This window comes from Macrobrachium nipponense, chromosome 11 (genome assembly GCF_015104395.2).
Source record: "Macrobrachium nipponense isolate FS-2020 chromosome 11, ASM1510439v2, whole genome shotgun sequence".
In the NCBI taxonomy this organism is placed as follows: domain Eukaryota; kingdom Metazoa; phylum Arthropoda; class Malacostraca; order Decapoda; family Palaemonidae; genus Macrobrachium; species Macrobrachium nipponense.
The window spans coordinates 38,310,676-38,332,922 of NC_061087.1; the positions used below are offsets into that span (position 1 = coordinate 38,310,676).

The 22,247-nt window shown below is 42.5% G+C and overlaps 1 protein-coding gene across 1 annotated transcript in view; it reads left to right on the plus strand.

Annotated features, from left to right (window-relative positions):
• The window catches only part of LOC135205406 (sortilin-related receptor-like), a 292,014-nt gene that overhangs the window by 130,796 nt on the left and 138,971 nt on the right, over positions 1 to 22,247 (plus strand). The window lies entirely within an intron of this gene.

Here is a 22,247-nt window from a genome sequence, read left to right on the forward strand (position 1 = left end):
CTCTCTCTCGCTCGCTTACGTATGTTTATTTGTTTTGTAGTATAAATAAATTATTTACCTTTTAACTAATTTACATATATATTAATAAGATTAATAAAAAATGGTGATTCCCAGTCTTTTTATCCACTTGGGGGAAGGAGGCAGGGGAGTAAATGACAGTTTGATATACGAATTGGCGGAGGGGAAGGAGTCGAAGTCTAGGAGTTATTCTCTCTCTCTCTCTCTCTCTCTCTCTCTCTCTCTCTGTTATTGGCTATAGGTATATACTTTTAATGGTAAAATGCTTAAAATGACTTTGAAATTATATTAATAATATAAACTCAAAGATTAATACAGTAATAGGTTAGTAATTTTAGGTATATTTGAAGTAGGATGTTATTTAAGGCATACATTTGGTATCTGAACTTTCAAGATAGGCAGTTATAAGTATTTTTAGTGGTAGTTTTAACTATTCATGGGTTATAACTATTCACGGGGGTGTCTGGTACACATCCCCAGCGAATATGGGGGGAACACTGTATATAGAAAAAAAATTAAGTAAATTAAGCTAAAATGTAGGCAGCCCCCAGATATGAGCAGGATCGGTTTTTGACATTTCGGTTTTATGGCACTTGTTGAACATTTTCATAACTGGGGTTTACAGCGCCACTGTCTGGTTATTGGAGGCTTAAGTGCCATGAGACCCTCATAAAATACAAATATAAAAATATACATCTTTTTCATGGATTTTTTTAAAAAGTTGAGCTTTACTTCACTGTACGTATCAATAATGCTATATGGACGTACATACTCTAATATTACTATTTGCATTATAAATTACAAACAAAGCAATCAATGTTTTTGCTTGGAAAAATCAGCTGAGTTTATTTCATAGTTCTTAATTAAATTCAGAGCAATTTTCTTGCTTCTAGTTAACGTAAATAAATCTCTAGAAACTATTTACGTATATGGGACAGGGTTCTTTTTCGTTATATGAAGTGATTTGAAGTTGAAATGTTAATTAAATATGTCTTGTTGCAAATTAAATTTAATTATTTTTTTGTTAATAGATGACATTCGGGAGAATTTTTTTCTGCAAAAAAAATTAAGATGCCGTTAACTATTTTCACTGGCCATGAATTAATGTAAATCACTTGAGACTTCATATAATGAGAGCTTTACATATTTATCTTTTATTGGCATGAAAACAACAGTGAAACATGTTCTTTCAACACTTTCTCAGCTTCAGCTACAACTGCAGCTTAAATTTAGCAGACTGTGAAGCTCCCCCACTCTCTTCAAGGATGCCAAGGCCAGGAGGAAAACTGTCTTGAGCGTCAAGTTCCTGTCAGGTGAGCGACGCAAAGGCTCATGTGGACCCTTATTGAAACTTCTCAGAACCAAGGAAACATCCCACATCGGATGTTTGAGCTCTCTAGGAGAACTCGATTGCTCAAACCCCTAACTAGCAAGGAAAGTTCCCAGAATGAGATGTCGATACCTCTAAGGCGTAACACTAAACTCAGGGCCGCCCTGTAGCCTCTAATGGCAGAAACGGACAAACGTTCCCATTTCTCAGGAAGGTTAAAAAGTCTGCTATGTGCTGAATATAGGTTCTGAGTAGAAAAAAACCCCGTTTACGACACCAATCACAGTAGATCACCGATCACCCATTTGCCTTTGTAACTGCAGAGGTCGACCTTCTGAGACCGCTAGACATATACCCTGCTGTTCTCTGACAAAAGCCTCTTGCTCAGGGGAGATACTTGATAAGTCTCCAACCATGAAGAGACAGGAATTCTACTGACTGGTGGAACCTTTCTAAATGCGGCTGGCACAGGAGATGCCTACCTTACTCATCTGTATCAGACCAGTCCAGCGAATGACATGTCTATTCCTCAACCCGCCAGAAGGAAGAAGGAAAGGTACAAGAGAAACAAAGAGACCAGCCAACTTACTCATTCTCTCATCCACACAATCATCTTAGGTAAGATAAAAATGTGCCCTGTTAAAGGCAATGATGAGTTATGGAATCTGTTGGGCAGCCACCACAGGACCCAGTGAAAAAGTGTCCATAGATCTGTGGGCAACACCTTTAAGACAGAAAGAGGTGAATGTGGACTGGCGTAACCAAGTACCAGCGCTCAGCACTATGTACAGCCAAGTTCTTTTTGAAAGCCAGAGAGGGACCAATATCCATAATGTCATGCGCTCTAGTCTGCACAGACATGGCGGCAGAATCATCAAGAGTCAAGTATGCCTGTCTGATGGCTTCCCGTATCCAAAGAGAGATAGTATTCTTCGACACCTCTTTCTTTGTATGTCCCATGCCAACAAAAAGTCTGCAGCAGCCTGGTCTAAGGTGCCATGTTCTTTCAAGATAGCAACGCAGAGCCCTAACAGGACACAACAAACGCTCTTGAGCATCACCGCCCACAAAGTCAGTCAGTGATGGAATGGAAAAGGAGGTAAACCTATCATCGTGCACAGAGGGATTCGGGTCTTGGCCACGAATTCTGGGACAAATTTGAAGGACACTGACCCCCAACCCCTGGTGTGCTTCACATCATAGCTCAGACTTTGCAGCTCCCCCCTTCTCTTTGAAGATGTCAAGGCCAGGAAGAAAACCATCTTGAGCGTCAAGTTCCTCTCAGATGAGCGACGTAAAAGCTCATATGGACCCTTATTGAAACTTCTCAGAACCAAGGAAACATACCGCATCGGAGGTTTGAGCTCTCTAGGAGAACTCGATTGCTCAAACCCCTTAACTAGCATGGAAAGTTCTCAGGGTGAGGAGATGTCGATGCCTCTAAGGTGTAACACTAAACTCAGAGCCGCCCTGTAGCCTCTAAAGGCAGAAACGGACAAACGTTTCTTATCTCTGAGGAAGGTTAAAAAGTCTGCTATTCTCTGAATAGAGGTTCCGAGTGGAGAAAAACCCCGTTTACGACACCAATCACAGTAGATCGCCCATTTGCCTTGGTAACTGCAGAGGTCAACCTTCTGAGACTGCTAAACATATGCCCTGCTGTTCTCTGAGAAAAGCCTCTTGCCTGGAGGAGATACTTAATAGCCTCTAACCGTGAAGAGACATGGATTCTACTGACTGGTGGAATCTTTCTGCATGCGGCTGGCACAGGGGATGCTGCCAAGGGGATATTTCCCTCGGAATCTCTGACAACGACGACAGCAGATCTGGAAACCATTCTGCCTGAGACCACAGAGGGGCTACCAAAGTCCTCCTGAGACCCTGTGAACTCATCAGCCTGTTCAGGACTTGACAGATCAAACAAAACGGAGGGAAGGCATACACCTCCTTGTCCCAGGAATGTTGGAATGCATCCTCCGCTAACACTAAAGGATCTGGAACCACTAAACAGAATATCTCCAGTTTCTGTTGAAGCAGGTCACAAAAAGGTCCAGCATGGGTCTCCCCCATACCTGGAAGAGCTTGTCTGCTACTACCTGATGAAGGGACCACTCTGTGCCTAGGATCTGATCCAAACCACTGAGTTTGTCTGCGACCATATTCTGTTTGCCTGAGATATACCTGGCATGAGAGCTCTACCGAATTGCTGACCCGCTGAACCTTGACAGTCGAGGCGAGAAGTTGAAATGAATCCAGGCCTCCCTGCTTGTTCACATAGGCAACCACCATAGTGTGGCCTGACATGAGAACAACAGAATGATCCTCTACTTGCTCCTGAAACTCCTTCAGACCCAGAAAGGCTGCCTTCAACTCCAAGACGTTGATATACTGCTGTTTGTCCTCCAAACTCCAAACACCTGAGGCCATAAGGCTGCCTAAATGAGTTCCCCAACCTGCGACGGGGGCGTCTGAAAACAGAAGGAAATCCGGAGGGAGAGAACACACAGGAACAACCTTCAAAGGATTTTAGTCGTCCAACCACCAATGAAGGTCTTCTCTCACTTCGAGACAGAGGAACCTTTAATAGGGGTGAGTCCCCTGCCGGAGATCAAAATTCCCCCAGCCTCCATTGTAGAGACTGAAGATGAAGACGCCCATGATGGACCAGCTTCTCCAGGGAAGGCAAAACTCTCAGAAGAACCTGCCACTGATGAGCTGACTGATGTGGTTCCGACAGGAAGTCGTGCGCCACCACTCGCAACTTCTCCAACCTATGATCCAACAGGAAAACTCTTGCAACTGCCATATCGACGACCGTGCCCAGATAGAGAATTCTTTGACTAGGTACGAGGTCTGACTTTTCCTGGTTGACTACAATGCCCAGTTCCAGACAAAACCGAAGCAGACAATCTCTGTCCTGCAGCAGCTTCTCCTTGGAACCTGCCAGGACCAAGGAATCGTCAAGGTACCTCAGCAAATGGATCCCCTGAGCATGGGCCCAACTTCAGACAAGAAAGAAGACCCTTGTGAACACTTGAGGGGCTGTCAGCCCAAAGCACAGGACTTTGAACTCGAAGACCTTGTCTCTGAGAGAGAAGCGCAGGAACTTCCTGGACGTCGGATGAATAGGGATCTCGAAGTATGTGTCCCTCAAGTCTATCGACAGCATGAAGTCACCTACCCTCACAGCTGCCAACACTGAACGCAGGGTCTCCCTCTTGAATCTTGTCTTCATGAAGAGATTCAAGGTGGATAAGTCGATCACAGGTCTCCAACCTCCCGACACCTTGGACACCAAGATGTAAATGAAAAACCCAGGAGACGGACGCACCACTTCCTCTATTGCATCCCTGTCCAGCATCTTCAACACTTCCTCCCAGAGAGCCAAGAACTTCAGAGAATCTGGGGGATACAACCTCCTGAGCAGCGGCTTGTCCGAGAGCGGGGGAGAGAAGTAGAATGGCAGTAGATACCCCACCCGAAGGACATCTACTACCCACTTCTCTGCCCCATAACTCTGCCACTTGGCCCAATGGCCCACGAGGCAACCCCCACCCCCTGGCCCCCCGTGGGCACAGGAGAGGGAGAGGCGCCTAACCTACCGATGACCCCTTTTGCCTCTGCCCCTGGGGCCCCTTCTTGGCTTAAAGGAACGAGAGCAAAAGGGACGTTGGTCCTCTGACCTAGGCTGGGATGAACAGGAAAGCCCTGCTCAAACCGAACTCCTTGACAACCTACCAGCAACGACCTCTGTGACTGCTGCTGGGCAGGGAGGAGGAGCTGGACGTCTCTGAGGACGAGACTCTGACTACACAGCCTGGTGCACTACTATGAGATTCAGGGTCTCTGTAACACGGTTTTTTGGACTTTGCTCCTTGTCAAAGCATCAGATGTAGCTGAAAGTTGACATATGTATATTTTACAACCACACACAAATTTTGTCAGCATTATCAATAACCTAAACCCGATAGTTTTAATTTTTATAGAGTAAAAATGATCTAGCCGATGCCATGGCCAATGATTACGAGCCAAGAGTCGAAAAACACTCATTACGTAAGCAAGGTAAACAAACATCTTTTGACTAAATGTTGCCCCGCCCACCCACCAGACAGAAATTCCATCGGCTCTGAAACCCAAAGACTTTATGAATGGCGGAACGATACATAGATGTGGGTGGGGTATCAGTGCTAGCGTAGTAATAGTACTGTAGCAGTAGTGCCGCAACAGTATAGCAGTAATATACATGAATTAAACGTTTAGACCAACTGCTGGGATCCTTGAGGATCATTTAGCACTTCTTACAACTACTCGAGAAATTAGTTTTTATAGCAAGAAGTTAAATTTTCTAATCCAACAATGCCCATGGTAGCCTTCAGTGTTATCGTGAATTATAACGAGGCGAAAGTGGGTGGAGCCTCATGAAGTCACCATTCTGACGATAATTACTGATGAAGGTTTAAAGCCAATATACGGTACCGGCTATTTTTTTTCAGTAAATAGGTAGATAGCCAATAAATAAAAATTGCTTGACATTGGATACAGCAATTATCAAATCAAGCTTGTCTACTATGTTTTTGGTAATTACCAACTATTCCCTACATCTTGTCAATCTGATTGTGACCTATAAAGTAGACTATAATTTCTTTGGCTTTTTACTTATTTTGGGAGTTAGACAAATAATCGAAGTGTTTTTGTATTTATTAACATATTTTGTTGGTTTGTTCATTATGACAATTATCAGTGTAGAGGTTCCAGAGTTCATAAAGGTGTACTGCTTTGCTTGTATTTAAATTTGTATGTCATTGTTGCCAGAGGTTTAGCCTTCGTTACGTATAGCCAATCATCCATCGAGAAAGAGGGAAGAAATGATGTCATAAGTTACGTAACGAGTGCGTTCGAAACCTTTTCTCTGAGTAAGTTGGCCCGTCTTCAAAAAAGGTCACTTTTACATTGTAAGTACCAAATTTATTCAACCTACGTAGTGCAGAATACACTCAAAATTTATGTATTGATATAATATGTATTCTGAAAAAGCGTTATATTTATGAAATGCATAGATAAAAAGTTATTGCAAAAAAACCGTGTTACAGAGGCCCTGAATCTCATAGTAATCTGTCCATGGTGTCAGAAATTGTGATTCCAAAAGATCTCCATTCCTCAATGCCAGCAAGGACTCGGGGTCAACTGATCTTTCCATCCTGGATAAAGCTGCGTCTCTAATCAGAAAGTTAGCCCATAAAGTAACACTGAGGTGAGCAAGATACAAAAACGCCTTGCCTCCAGACTGCAACAAACTGGCAAGAGAGGAAGCACTCACCAAACTCCCTAGCACAAAGCAAACCGTCCCGATCTGAAATAGAGGCATTAACCTTATGCAAGACCAACTGGTCATGCCCCGATAAGGGAAGTTGAAAAGATGACTTGGGATCCTGCGTAGCTCCCAGCAAGGCTTCCAAGCAGGAAGGAGTGAAAGACGACAAAGCCCGAGTCCTACTCTCTAAATTGTTGAACCCACAAATGAGATCGACAACTTCTGTAAAGAAGACAAAAACTCTTGCATGTCTCCCTCCTCCTACTCCAGCAATAGAGACCAACGAAGAGAAGGCTGTGCAGGTGTATCCAAAGCGCCTTCCTCATGTAAATTAACAGAAGAACCAGCGGCCAAACAGCCCGAAACACCAACTATCCTGTCTGGGCTAGATCCTAGTGCCAACACCTGCGACGAACCAACCACAATACTAGGGGCATCACTACTCAGTCTCCCAACAGATGACTCTCCAACATGGCCGCGTACGACCACATGCGGGGCAGACTTACGACCGTGCATAGGTGAGGAAACTCGAACACTCGAGATAGAAAGAGAATCCCTCAGAGTTGAACCCCTGGAAGTACCAGGGAGAGGGGCAGGCAAACACTCCTGCTGCACCAACTCCGCGCTCACAACCTCCGACCTCTTGACAGGCACTTCGAGATCCTTACAGAAACGAATGATGACAACACAGACGAGCGAGGCAGCGAAGCGGAGACAACTGAGATTGACGTCATTGATGGAAGTGATGTCATAAGTGGCGATGATGTCACGGCTTCCCCTCAATCCGAATGAGAAGCAGACACCACTGGTGGAGGGATACAAAATGGCTGACCCCATGATGTCACTAGCCGGGCTGACGCCACGGCTTACCTCTTGACTCGAAGAGCCGGCAATATTGCGTCACTGGCGGAGCAATACAATTTGGCTGACCTCAGCTACCAATGAAGACGAGGCCAAGAGGAGAGGGGAGGTCCTAGTCAGCATGAGGAGGGAGTTAGCGAGCATCCAAGTGGTGTGTCAGCAAACCCTCCAAGGAGGGTGGACCCTGTAGCCCAAGCATCCCCCAAAAGCGCCGCCATTTTGGATGGCTCAGACTCTGAAATAATGACACTGATGAAAAAAACGCCTCCTCCCTCTCAGGAATCAAATTAACTCCCAAGAAAGAGAGGGTGACATTACATAAATCAACCTGAGGGCCTCCTGATACTTCCAACGACAAATTAATGGAAGAAAAGGAAGGGGACAAAAGCACAACACTAGCATGGGGTGTGACAGCGGCAGAAGACAAAGCATCGGGAAGAGGAGAAGAAAAACCCTCCCATGAAGGAATCTAGGCCGCACGGATTCGTTATTGTACAAACATTAGAACGGCACCTACTACAAGTGACACGTGGATCCGTCGCAGCCTAAGTCAAAAAATGAGAACATGGAAAACCTGAAGCTCCGGGGCACACACGTTGACGAGGCTGAGAAGGAGAAGAAGCCATAATAACAGCACACACACACACACACACACACACTCAAACACAAGCGAAAATGGGCAATGAACCGGGTAAAGGCCGAGAGATGTCAACCACAAGTCTCGTCCAGGCGGTTTTAAGAAAGACTGACACTGTGGCGTAGGTGTGTGGCCCTTGACTACTCTTCACCCGACATACGCACGCATTGCCAGATCTCACAAGATTCCTTGCTTTCATCTGCAATTTAACCGGATTCAGCTGGGCACTAGAGATTATCCTATTGTTAAGACCAAAGGTTTGTTCGCGTATGAACAACTAGCAGTTTAGCAATCTTCTTCCACATTATCCATTGTACAGTGATTTCCTATTACAATTTTAATTTTACCCTTGCATTTTCCTTGGCAGAGCTTCATAATCTTACAAATATACTTTTCAAAGGTAGATTGGGTTCCCCAAAAGGACATGTAATAAAAGATGTAAGCTAAACACAAGGCTAGAATGCCTGTATTTACTGTATTAGTGGTACAGCATTGTACAACCTACTCCTCTTGAAAATGTTGAAAGATCAATTCTAAAGACCAGAAAATGACATTTTTATACTAAAATAAGATTTTATGTATACTTACCAAGTAGTTACATAGATATACATTTAGAAACTATAGATACGTAACTACTTGGTAAGTTGCATACATAAAAATGACATTTTTATAATAATATAAGATTTTATGTATACTTACCAAGTAGTTACATAGCTTTAGTTTCTAAAAACTATAGCAATGTAACTACTTGGCAAGTTGCCTACATAAAAGGTTCTTTCCACACTACACTGGCCTGCATTTCAAAACTTTTTACAACAAATGTCAAGGGTTTTCCATCTGATTTACAACCCTTTTTGCAAGCTAAATTCAAAAATACAGTTCATTTCCTGGGTCAGGTCTGGTTTCTAAGATATATAGTCTATTTCTATTCCAGCATATTTTTCCAAAATATCACAATTATCCAAGTGTTTATGGACTTTTTGCAAAACTGGGTCGTGGGTAAACTTTAGTAATTATTTTTATTTCTCTTTTCAGGTCTAGATACGTGTCTATAAAAATGGATTGGAGGTGTAAAAACCATCCTAATAGGGTCTGTTACATCTGGGGACATGTGGTTCTTCCAGACCATCAAACAAAAATCACGGATTTTGTGAAGAGGGCATATCAAGCTTACTTTGGAGTCAACTAGGGGACCAGGATAAGCTATTCGTTACCTATATCTGCTGCAAAACATGTGTAGAGAACTTACGGGATTGGAGGAACAAGAAAAGGAAGAGTATGCCATTTGGTATCCCAATGGTGTGGAGGGAAGGGAAAGATCATGTTACCGACTGCTACTTTTGCATGACAAACCTAAAAGGCATCAATTGCAACTCGCAAGACCAAGCACAAATACCCTGATGTTCCTACTCCCATAAAGCCAGTCCTCCATGGTCCTGATCTTCCTGTTCCTGAGCCAAATGTCACCATGGAATCTATTGACATGACTGATACAGCTGAGTGCGGTGCATACAGGACAGAAGACGACAACCAACCGGTGCCTTTGACCCAAGCCGAACTCAATGACCTGACACGAGACCTGAACCTTTCCAAGGAGTCTGCCCTGCTACTGGGTTCTTGTCTTCAAGAGAAACGTCTACTGGCACCAGGAACAACATTCTTTTGGTATAAGGACCGCAAGAGAATTTAGAAAATTCTTCACACTTGATGAAGCATCTTCACTGGCCTTCTGTAACAATATTAAAGACCTGTTGAATTACTTGGTCTGAAGTATGATGCTATGGGATGGAGACTTCATTGACTCATCTAACTCAAGTCTCAAGGCAGTTTTTTTGAATAACGGAAATAAGTTTCCATCGATCCCTGTTGGGCACTCAATTGAAATGAAAGAAACCCACAACAGCATGGAATGTGTTTTCTGCTCTGAACTACCAGGAAAATAAATGGTTATCTGTCTGTGGATATCTTAAAAGTTGTTGGGATTCATCCTAGGACTTCAAAGGTGGTTCACAAAGCATCCATGCTTTCTGTGCTTATGGGATAGCCGTGCTGGTGACCAGCACTATGTCACACAAGAGTGGCCATCAAGACAAGGATTAAAACCTGGGTCACACAACATTTTGTCCCACCCTCTGGTTGAACCGAGCAAGATGTTGTTTCCATCCCTCCGCATCATGTAAAGGCATTGGACAGGGAAGGTAGAGGATTTGCTTTCCTCCATCAGAAGTTTCAACAAAAAAGCAGAGAAACTTAAGGCAGGTATATCTGATGGTCCTCAAATAAGGAAAATCATCAAGGATGCTAGTTTTGATGACGCACCAAATCCTGCTGAACTCTCTGCCTAGTTGTCCCTTAAGTTAGTCATTGCAAACTTCATTGGCAACCACAGACAGAAGTTCCAAGTATCAGAAGGTGGTTGATGAGTTAATCAAGAATTTCTGCCAACTTGGTGCGTGCATGTCAGTGAAAATGCATTTCCTCCGGTCTCATCTGGACTATTTTTGAGAGAATTGTGGAGACTTCAGTAAAGAACCTTCAGTGAAGAACAGGGTGAGCGCTTTCACCAAGATATCAGTGTTATGGAGGAACGCTATCAAGGCCGATGGAATGTCAACTTTCTGGCCGACTACTGCTGGTGCCTGAAGAGGGATGTGGAGTCTGCTCAGCACAAACAGAAGTCCCTCAAGAGACCATTCATCCATGAGTAGCTTCCTTAGTTCATTATACTCTTCTTGCTATCTACGTATTCAAAATATTTTGTAAGCCTTCTGTGAATAAATCAGTCTGATATTTTCTATATTGTTTCATTCACCTAAAAATAGATCGTAATTTAGGATATGTTTAATGTGCTAATATTTCATTAACTTGATCTGATTCAATAAATTGAGCATGATTTTTGGATTCAGTGCAAAATACTGGCCTAAAATCAGGTATTATATGTTAGACCTTGAAAACAGAACAGACCAGTGTTATGAATGTTTTTAGAACATTTCTGAATACACAATTTTTCATTTTCTGTTCCTTGAATTTGTCTTTCAGAGCTTTGCAATAACATATGAAAAAAAAAAAAGTTTACGTACAAGCCTCCCTAGTTATCAGCGGAGGTTCCGTTCTCGACGGTATGACAATATCCGAAAATTGCCAATAACTGGCACCAAAAATCCAGTTATCGTCATTGCTAGAAGCACTGTAAAACTGGATCGCCAATAATTGGGGACTGCCTGTATGTACGACTTTCAATACTTACAGTTAAATTAGTTCCATCCAAATATGAACAAGCCACCATAGGTTTAGACTCTGACCAATCAGTGATATAGAGAAGCCTGAAAGAAAAAATAAATTTGGCTTGACATGCAGTACAACTACTTGAATGCACTAAAAACAAAAACTACCATCTAACACTTGAAAAAGCTTTAAAAAATACTGTAAACACTTCTGGTATGCATGCAACTTTCAGGATATCAGAATCACAAAGTGAATAGTATCATCTTATATAGTGTGCTTGTACACAACATTCACAATATTAAAAAGTAATCTTTATTTTCAATAGGATATTAACCTACGTTTTCACAGATGGTACTCAGTGCAAGGCACACTGTGGCTGTCACTGACTTAAATAGAAAACCAAAGCACATAAACTCAGTTTGAAAAACTGACAACCAAAAGCTCAATGGTCACAGTAGATATGCATACAACTTCAGATATGATACCAGGACGAAATTTCCTTAAAAATTTACACCATATACGCTTTAATGTAACTATCTGGCCAATGTGCCCAAGTGATGTCTTACATCTATGTGTATCACTGACAAAGGTTGTAAACTATTGGCTTTGGCCATCTGATGACGTATACCCCTAGTCGTAATCCAAAAAAAAAAAAAATTGTGTCAAGCTTATGCAAAAACTTAAGCAAGGCAATACATCTAACACAGCATCATTATCATAATAATCATGTTGGCTTTCCCTTTAAGGGATTTGATATAAAATTAGTACTCTCAAGTCTTCTCTATCCTGTGCTCTTTCTGTCTGAACACCCTTCAGGTCTAAGTCTTCATCACTACACTCATCCCACAATTTTCTGGGACTTTTTTTGGCCATAATCCTGCTAATTCCATATCTACAGCTTTTCTATTCTAAACAACTGTTCCTCACTCCTCAGCACTCGTCCAGACCATCTCCATGTAGCATTTCAGTTTTTTCCTGTCACTTGATATTCAATTTCTATTTAATATCCTCCCACCACAAACCTTATAATTCTGTGGTGCCACCTTTTCAAAAACTTCCATTTGCATGGTCAGTGTCCCTACTACTTCTACACCACATAATACTTGCCAAATTCATCCATGATGCAGTTATCCCCTACTTTACAGCTGCTCTCAACTCCTTCAATAAGCCCAGACCAGAGTGAAACCAATGTAAATTGGAATTAATAACAGAATCTATATCATAATACTCATCATGAAAAGGATTGTACCATAAAAAGCAAAATTTATTCAAATTCCCCATATAGCCTTGATACGTTTGATACGTAGATATAAATTACCATGTACTGGCATAAGGATCTTTACTGTCACCACTGTACATTAAGTAAGCCATTAAACAACTGGCATTTAAATGCCCTCCCTGTCACCACCATACATTAAGCTAACCATTTGACAGTTGACATTTAAATGCCCTCACTGTCACAACTGTACAATAAACTAACCATTTAACAAATGACAATTTAATACCCTCACTGTCAACATTTTCCATCAAGCTAACAATTTAACACCTGACATTTTAATGCCCTCAGTCACCACTTTTCATTAGGCTAACCATTTAACAATTGACATTTATACGTCCAAACATGAAGGCCAAGTGTTACACACCGATTGTTACATTAATAGTCAAAAATAATTATACTAACCCATGTACAGGATGAACAGCAATGCCTCTGGGATTATCCAAGGTCTTACTGTCCAACAGCGTTCTACGCATCCGTCCATAGTTGGATATATCCGTTCGAATGACTTCAAGTGTTTTGCGTTCTCCGTCTACAAAATACAAATTCTTTGCAATCCAGTCAAGTGCTAATCCTTCAACACTGTGCAGGTTAGTGTCAACAAGGGTCTCAACATCGTGATGGCCATCAAAACACAAACGCTGTAGGAACAAAAATATTCAATTTAGGATTACACCATAAATATGAGTCATTAAAATAATGAACCTCTGTTGCCCAATTTTTTATTCATTAATATATATATTGAATAGGGGTCAATAAGATTTCTTAAAATGAGGACAACTCTAATGATAATGGGTATCCTTAGCAACATGTGACATGAAAGCTGGAAGTAGATGCTACTTGGCATTACATGAGAGCCAAGAGGGTCAACTTAATCTTTGCCATGCTTGTTCTACAATAATTCTGTCTCTTGTATATCAGTGTAATACAGAGCATCCTGATTTCTTTTTAAAAGTGATTACATTGTATATCACTTTATTAGGCTCAGAGGTCTGAATAAACTAATCCTTTATAACAACAGTACAGTGCCGTGCCCCCCCCCCCCCCCCCCCCCCCCCCCCCCCAGCCCCCCACCCCCCCCCCCCCCCCCCCCCCGCTTCGCATTCTCTGGATTGGCGGATTTCTCTCTGGACGATATCTACCCATTATTCGTGGGAAATTTGCCTATTCGGGGTATTTTTCTATGAAAAATATCCAGAAATTCCTGGTTTTTAAATCAATTTTATCATAAAATGCACTTTTAGTGATAAAATTATTTAAAAAACCAGGTATAAAAATTTGTAGTGGATTTTTCAAGTTTCACCTACCAAAATAGGCCGTTTTCAGCGTTTTTACAGGGGTTCCAACTATTCGCGGCTTCTAAACATTCGCGAGGGGGTCGTCTGGTACGCATCCCCTGCTAATACGGGAGGACCACTAAATGTATATCACTTATAATGTAAACCCTACTTCCATCCTAAAACTGAATTTTCTTATAATTTTGTGCAGTACCCATGAAATGCACATGAAGTGTGCTTCACACCAACATTGTACTCTCCACAGTAAATGCAAGTGTTTAATTACTTGTCTTGAAAAGTTTGTAAGCAAAAACTAGTGATCCCCAATATGGTGTTCTAGACAAGGACAGGATATTTCTCAAAAAAAGACACCTCAAGTAACTGAAACTATGGTCTCCAAAACTATTAGCAAGAATAATACCACAACAAATTTACAATAATTTTTCTTATTTTAAACCTCTTAAGTGCCCAACAAATTAAAATTACTCTGGATTTTTTTTCTGTTAGGATGAAAATCCTGCCAAACTCTCCCCTATTCACATATACGTATATTATTACTGATGAGTAAATCAAATGCTATTAAAAAGATACTTTACATCAATTTCACCAAAGTGGACACCTGTTGCTTAAAATGTGTGTTTAACCAACACTGTAATTCTACTTACAAGATATTCAACAATATCAATACAATTAAATCCAATTTTACAGTAGTGTAATATCTGTAATAGTCAAACAATTACAACTAAGTGCAGGCTGTGTATGTTCAATTTAGTCTGAGACTGTGCTGGAGGCAGGCTCAGGGAGCAGCAGAGGCAAAAGGAGAAAGTTAATGGCAGTTAATGAGGTACAGCATTCAATAAAAGCACAGAGACCAATGGATTACATTAATTCTTACAGCTATTAAAGTAAATTGCCAATTAAAAAATACAGTATTCAAAACTCTTAGGAACATACATTTGTATGAAGCAAATAATATTGCTTGTATGTATTGCTACCTTAAAGAATACTTAATAACACTAACAATTGATGATAAATATTAAAACACAAAATTAAACAGAAACAATAACCAATGTATAACTGTTACACTTACAACAATGGTTAAAGCTTTTTACCTATCGGAAAGGTAACAAAAAAAGACACTTTTTCAATAAAATAAAATAAAGTTATATATATGCTTACCGAGTAATTGCATAGCTATTAGTTCCACATGTCGTCAGCTTGAATCCAAAATTCACAAGTAACACTTCAAACGTCTGTGTAGGGAATATTAGGGATGACTTTAGCAGATAACCTCATTATGTTAATGCCTTATATCCATCAGCAGGGAGGAAGGTGGGCTCCGATTTAGTAACTACTTGGTAAGTATATATAAAACTTTATTTTATTATAAAAAATATCATTTTTATATATGTACCTTACCATTTACTAATTACATAGCTGATTCCCACATTGATAGGAGGTGGGATACATGGACATATTCTACTCCAAAACATTGAAAACTTAAGTGATAAATTTGAAATAGAAAAACAAAAAACTGTTAGCATGACAAAAACAATTCTTGTCAGTAACTATCAGTTAAGAGAGCTACTGCAGGTGGATACTGCCTCTGGTTGGTGCTCCTATTAACTTGTAGTGCTGTGGCAGTATAGCCATGGGTTGCCTCCTACTTAGTACAGTCCTGTCCCGAATTATGCGTGTTCGAATTGTGCGATTCCCCTTTAATGCGGTCGCTAGTTCTCAAAATGATATTGTTATGATACAATAAAGTTTGTTCATACTTACCTGGCAGATATATATATAGCTGTATTTTCTGAAGTCCGACAGAATTTTAAAAACTTCCGACACACGCAGTGGTCGGCCAGGTGGTTAGTACCCATTCCCCGCCGCTGGGAGGCGGGTATCAGGAACCATTCCCATTTTCTATTCATAATTTTTATTTCCACTGTCCCCTGAGGGGAGGTGGGTGGGTACTTGATTATATATATCTGCCAGGTAAGTATGAACAAACTTTATTGTATCATAACAATATCATTTTTGTTCATGAAACTTACCTGTCAGATATATATAGCTGAATCCCACCTTTGGAGGTGGGAAGGGACAGAATAGAAGGATTTTGGGAACAAATGCATGCAGATGATTTACATCTTGGTTCCACCTGTTAGCCATAGCTGACTTCGTGATTACTGTCACCCAAGTATGCTTCTGCTTTACTAGAGTTGCCAGCGAGGTAGAGACCTATAAAGCTGGTGCACTCCAGATGATCTGTCAACGGGGGCGTGACCACAATGTGACTAGACCATATTGACCATACCATGAGGGCTAAGAAGTAAAATAAATATATATATAAATATATATATCACCACCTGACCAACCTTAGCCCAAAGTTAAGGTGTGTAACTAAGGCTTAAGAGTTAAGAAGTCGCCGTTGTCGGCGATCAACAACTAAATTAAGAGCTCTTCCTAACCATTTTCTACAGGATAGGATGAGTGGTACTTCTTGCCCCCAAGATTGTGCTGCAGACACGTATGGCCCTAGCGAGCAGCAGATCTCATATGCCATCTTCACATTCTCGCAGGAAAGGGGGAGTGTGAAGTGAACACAGAGTTGCTTCGCTAAAACATGGTACTCAGGATGTTGCCTGAGTGCCATGCTCTGTTGAAATGCTTCCGAGGCCGCGCCCTCACCTCGTGAGCATTCAGATAAAAAAGATTTTCAAATCTTTGTGCAAACACAATGAAGGAGCATTTTGAAAGAACTCCTTAACACTAAAGCCAGGGTGTTCTTCGATATGGGCAGTCTGGTCTTTTCGGAACACTGCAGATTGCCCGAATGACTTCGACTTTCTTGAGTTTTATGTAGATAAAACTTGAGAGACCCGACAGGGCACAGGACTCTCTCTGGCTCCTGCCCACTAACTTGTGCCATCCTTGATTCCAAGCTCCTGGCCCAAGGACAAAACGGGTTTCCATTCTTAGGCCACAACAGAAGGCTTAGAGAGCACACCGCCTTGTGTTCTCCAAAGCCAAAACTTGTGACGATGGCTTAAAATCTCACTAACCCTCTTTGTCGTATCTAGGGTGGTTAGAAGAAGGCCTTCCTGATCACATGCAAGAAGTTAACAGGTAAGAGAGGTTCGAATGCTTTGACATCAAGAACTTCAGACTACGTCTAAGTTCCATATTGAAAGCTTCGATCTGGACATGCACAGTCAGTCCGTCTGTACTAAAGTCAGGTGACCGACCAGTTGACCAGTCAGACGAATCAAGGACAGCAAGGCTGTACCCTGAAGACCCATAAGGCACTATTCTTCGCTGAAGTGATGAGTGTCTGGACTGCCTGGGCGATTCAATCTAAGCAAACCTTGGGGGTGTATCAACGTAACCCAAACGTCGTCAGCGAATCAACTCTGACTCGAGCTTCTGGTGCCAGGAGAAAGGAGCGAGGAGCAAAAAGGCGATTCAGTCCCGAAGGAAGAATGCCTGACAGTCCCAACCTGGTCTCATGTTACACGATCATCGGGGGTGTATAAACGCAACCGACTTCGTCAACAAGAAACTCAGGGCTACTATATGTCGCCTGATCTCGCACGAGTGTCTGACTCCGAGAAAACAGGTGAGACAAAAGTAGATGGTGAGCGAGATTCGAGATTCCACAGAACTCAAAGATCGTGAAGGGCTTTATTGTTTGACAGACGCAAATCTCTGAGCCCAAAGGCCGTCAACAACATATTTGCGTATTCTTTAATAGTTGTGACTGCCAGCTTATCCCATTCTTCAGACGGAAATGGCAGACGGTAATCTTATTCCTGTCAACATCTCGATAGCCTGAACGTAGTCAGACTCAGAGCGGAGAGGTTATAGGTACCTTTCGAGTTAGAGTAGACGGACTCTCTCGGAATAAGGTCCTTGGAAAGTGAACTAGGAAGTATGTGACCTCTGTGAATCCAGGATCCTGAGGGCCAACATGGGGCGATCAGCGTCCTTGTCGCTCCCTGTGACGTCATAAATCCTCTTATTACATTTCCTAAGCGATTGAAAAAGGGGAAAAGAGACTAAACATCCATCCCCGTTCAATATCATAGGATGGCATTTAATGGTACCGATCCCGGATCGAGAATAAGGGAGCAGAGAAGAAGAAGCCTCTTCGTCCTCAACATATCGAGAGAAGAATGAAAGGGCGTCCCTAAAGTCTCCACAACTCTCAACTTACTTCTAAGAAAGATTCCACGGAAGTCAATAGTTGCTGCCGTCGATCGAGACGATTCGTACGGACTTTTGCAATCCTGTAACGAACCTCTAGAGGATCGTTACATTCTACGCCTGTTGTTATAATAGGCTCTTCTCGTAAACTCGAACAGGGACCGAGAGAAGATACTTCTTAAGATATGAGAGAGCTGTGGAATATCAGAGTTGATCTGGACCACTGGTTCCCAAAAAAACTCGTTTCGAGGACTGGAGGGACTACCGAATCGCTTTTACTTCTTTCAGATTAAGATCCAGGACATCTGAAACCCTATCCAGATGTCCGGCACCTTCTTTCTATCACCTCAGGTGATAGACGCACTGAGAGATGTTCAGAATCATTCCTAGATCTTGAATAATATTTCAGTTTCCCTTGGTTGGAAAAAACTGTGATCTGAATTGCAGTCTATTCGGGGAAACAAACTTCTTCAGGAAGGAAATGGTCCCAGCAAGCTCATCCATTCCCTCCCCGAGTATGCTTACTTCCCTAATAAGGCTGCGCTTTGCCTAAGCAGGAGAGCATATAAAAGTGCAATGTTGCGGTAGACTCGTAGTTCTCATACTGTGCGGTAACGAGCACCGAAACGATTAAGAGATAACTCTGTGAACATAGTAAGGCAAAAGGAATGCAAGTTTATTCATTCACGTAAGAAATCCCTTCAATCTTAGGCTAAAGTCCGTGATTGTAGGACAGAGATAGAGTTAGTCAGTCAAATCCCGCAGGAGAGACGTAGCCGTCAGCACAGAGATACGATTAGTCAGTCAATCCCGCAGGAGAGAGACGTAACATACCGCGCATGACAGCGCACGATCTGTTACTGGATCGGTTGGACACTTGGACTGGAGTCTGGAGGACAGACTGCAGACACAGCGTGACAGCAGCCAGCAGCTTACGAATGTCGTCTCTTAACTTATGTCTGGGTTGCCAGCTACCCTATTCTACGAAGAAATAGGTCCGTTAGTATTTTTTGAGCAGAAAGACTCTCAAGCTGGTATATTTAAGCGAAACAGAAAACGCTAAATATATAGATGCGTTTGTGTCGTCAGAACACTACCATACAACGGTAAAAGATAAATCGGAAAAACTCCTGGAAGGCTGCAGGGAGTAACGATTAAATGTCCTTAAAATAGCAATAGACCTCTCGGTTGCCATCCGAAGAGGTAACTACAGCAAGCGTTATATGACTTGAACCAACCAGAAATAAAATAACGCAAGGCAAAATATGAAATTATATCACAATAAAGTTTGTTCATACTTACCTAGGCAGACTATATATAGCTGAATTCGGAAATACAGCTACATACATATCTGACAGGCAAGTTTCATGAACAAAACTTAAGAGAATCGAAGCAGTCAGCTCAAGCTTCTTATGTTATTGGACATAAGCGTTCATTGACGTAGTCTAAAAGTCTATTTTCTTGTACGAGTCTGCGAATGACGAATGAGAGCTCTTCCGAATCTTGTCAATAAGAGCTTATTCGCTTACGCAATATCAAGTTAATGAGATGTTTGTCAATGAGAACTAACCCATTTACGGGACAGAGATATTTTGTCAATGAGGGGATACCCACTTACTTGACAAAACGATAGTATATTGTCAATGGGGGAAAGTCACTGAATTGACAAAACGTAATCCAGGAAGTCGAGCATTTTATTTTTCAGATTCCCGTCTCAAACGAGGGAGGGGCAAGAATCCTGTTAAGAGACTGGGCTTACGGCAGGTAGAACGACGCTGTTCAATTCGGCAGCGTAGTCCCGACTAGAAACTAACAAAACCTATCTGAAAAACCCTTTCAGATGGGCTAAAAAGCTTGCAAAATTATCCTGGGAAGAGGAAGAAATTCTCCAACCAGCTTCCTCTCCCTTATCACAACTAATGCCTGCTAAAGCTTAAAAATTTAATTTTTGGCAGTATGGCAAAGGAAGTCCTGTCTTGCGCTTTCCTGAAGAGCGTTCTTTGATGAGTGCCTTTGCAAGAATCCTACTGACGTTGCCGAGAGTCCTGACGTGCAGGACATCGAGCCTTTACATAACCCGTAACTGCCTTATCGCAAAGTCTTGACTGCGGTAGAGAAAACGAGATCTTCCCTTGAGCTTTCCTTAACTCCATCCACCTTTGCGAAAAGCAATATAATATTGACAGAGACCTCTTGAATTCACGAAACCCGAGGTCTTGCTGGGTTTCGAAGACGAAGTTGTCTGTTCACTTTAAGCTTCCTCCGAGCACTGCTTACTTCACATTCTTTGCATGTGAGGGTATAAGGTATCACCGAAGGTAGAGGTAAAAAATTCTTGAGGCCCAAATCGTAAAACAAGAGCTAGAAGAGTTCAACAGAAACGTTCAGCCAGGCGACACACCTGGCGTGCGCTTGGGCGGCTGCGCGCTCGGCGTCCCACTGGCGAGCAGCGAGCGCGCTCGGCGTCCACTGGCTTGCGCTCGGACGTAATCCACTGGTGCGAGCGTTGGCGTGCACCCGCGCGCGCCTGGCGTCCATCCGAACGTCCGCCCGTCCAAGCCGAGAGTCAAAAGAAGCGTGGCAGAAAAGCGTCACGCTCCTGACAGGCGTCCCACAAAACAAGCGAGATACATTTCGGAGAGAAATCCGACTGCCCGAAACAGTCTCAGGAGAAGGGTTGATCGTGTGAGAATACGAGCGACTGGCGAGGGAACGCCTTCTTACTCACAGTAACAAAGCTCGGACGTCCGCTCTCAAAAGCGTCCTGCTACTAAGACTTCTTTTTCATATTTCTCGGTGGAAAGACGTACACGTGATCAGGCGACGTTCGCCTTCTTACTTCTCACTGGAACGCATAACGAGAGAGAGAGGAGTGAAGCGTCCTCGTTCTATAAAGCTTCTATTTAGAGGGCGCGAGTCCTTCCGAAAGCTCCAACCCCTGCGCGGGGAGGACGCTCCGGAGGACGAGAAGCAATCCTTCAGGATTCGTGCACGTGCACGCACTAAGGCAGTCTGGGGATTTTCATCAGAAACTGCCGAAAGGCACGCCAGATCGGTGGGGGTCCTCGTAACCCTCCTTCGGCTTTCGACATGCTCTCTCCCCGGGTCCTGGGAGTCAAGCAGAGGTCCAGGCCTAGAGGCGAAATAAGGCCGATCTGACGCACACCCTCCACTACACAAGGGGCACTGTCACTGCACTTAGCCACTTCATATTGCTCTCCTAAAGCAAGCACTTTCGATTACTAAGATACGAATCGAAGGAAGTATTAGAGAAAGGGCAATAACCTCTACAGACACTGTTTAGGGCCCGAGGCAACATTACAGGGTTATGAGAAACAATAACAGAAGTAGCACTCTTCACAACAATGAAGGAGAGCGATCACCTCTCGCAGACATATTCATAACCCGTAGGCTATACTACAGGGTATTGGGGCAAAAAAAAAGTCTACAGGAATGGTTAGCAGGGTTCACTACCTGACTTTTGTTTACTGATTTAATTGCGTACATACGAAATCATACGTTTTCCTTACGGAATTAGACATGTTTACTGATTAATTGCCGTACATACGAATCATACGTCTTCCTTACGGAATTAGACAAAGTCTCACACTCCTTACATGACAAATCTCGACAAAGAAGCAAGACTCATACCCCTCGTGCATACCAAGTGCGGATCTACCGAAGCTTTCGGTAGCCACACCCTATCTTTGCAGACAACACCCTCTGAAACTAGCCTAACTAGATTCAGATATCTTATGCAAAAATGAATCAAATTCAAATCAATTTAAGATAGCGTATGTCTAGCCACAAATCCAAGTAAATAAATTAAAAGACAATTAGGATACTTAGCGGCAATGAAGTTTCCAAAATCTAAGACGGAGGTACTGGAAAACAGGTGTTTCCAGCACCGGCGACAGAAAAATTATGAATAGAAAATGGGAATGGTTCCTGATACCCGCCTCCCAGCGGCGGAATGGGTACTAACCACCTGGCCGACCACTGCGTGTGTCGGAAGTTTTTAAAATTCTGTCGGACTTCAGAAAATACAGCTATATATAAATCTGACAGGTAAGTTTCATGAACAAACATAAATTTTCTGTATCTGAGAAGAC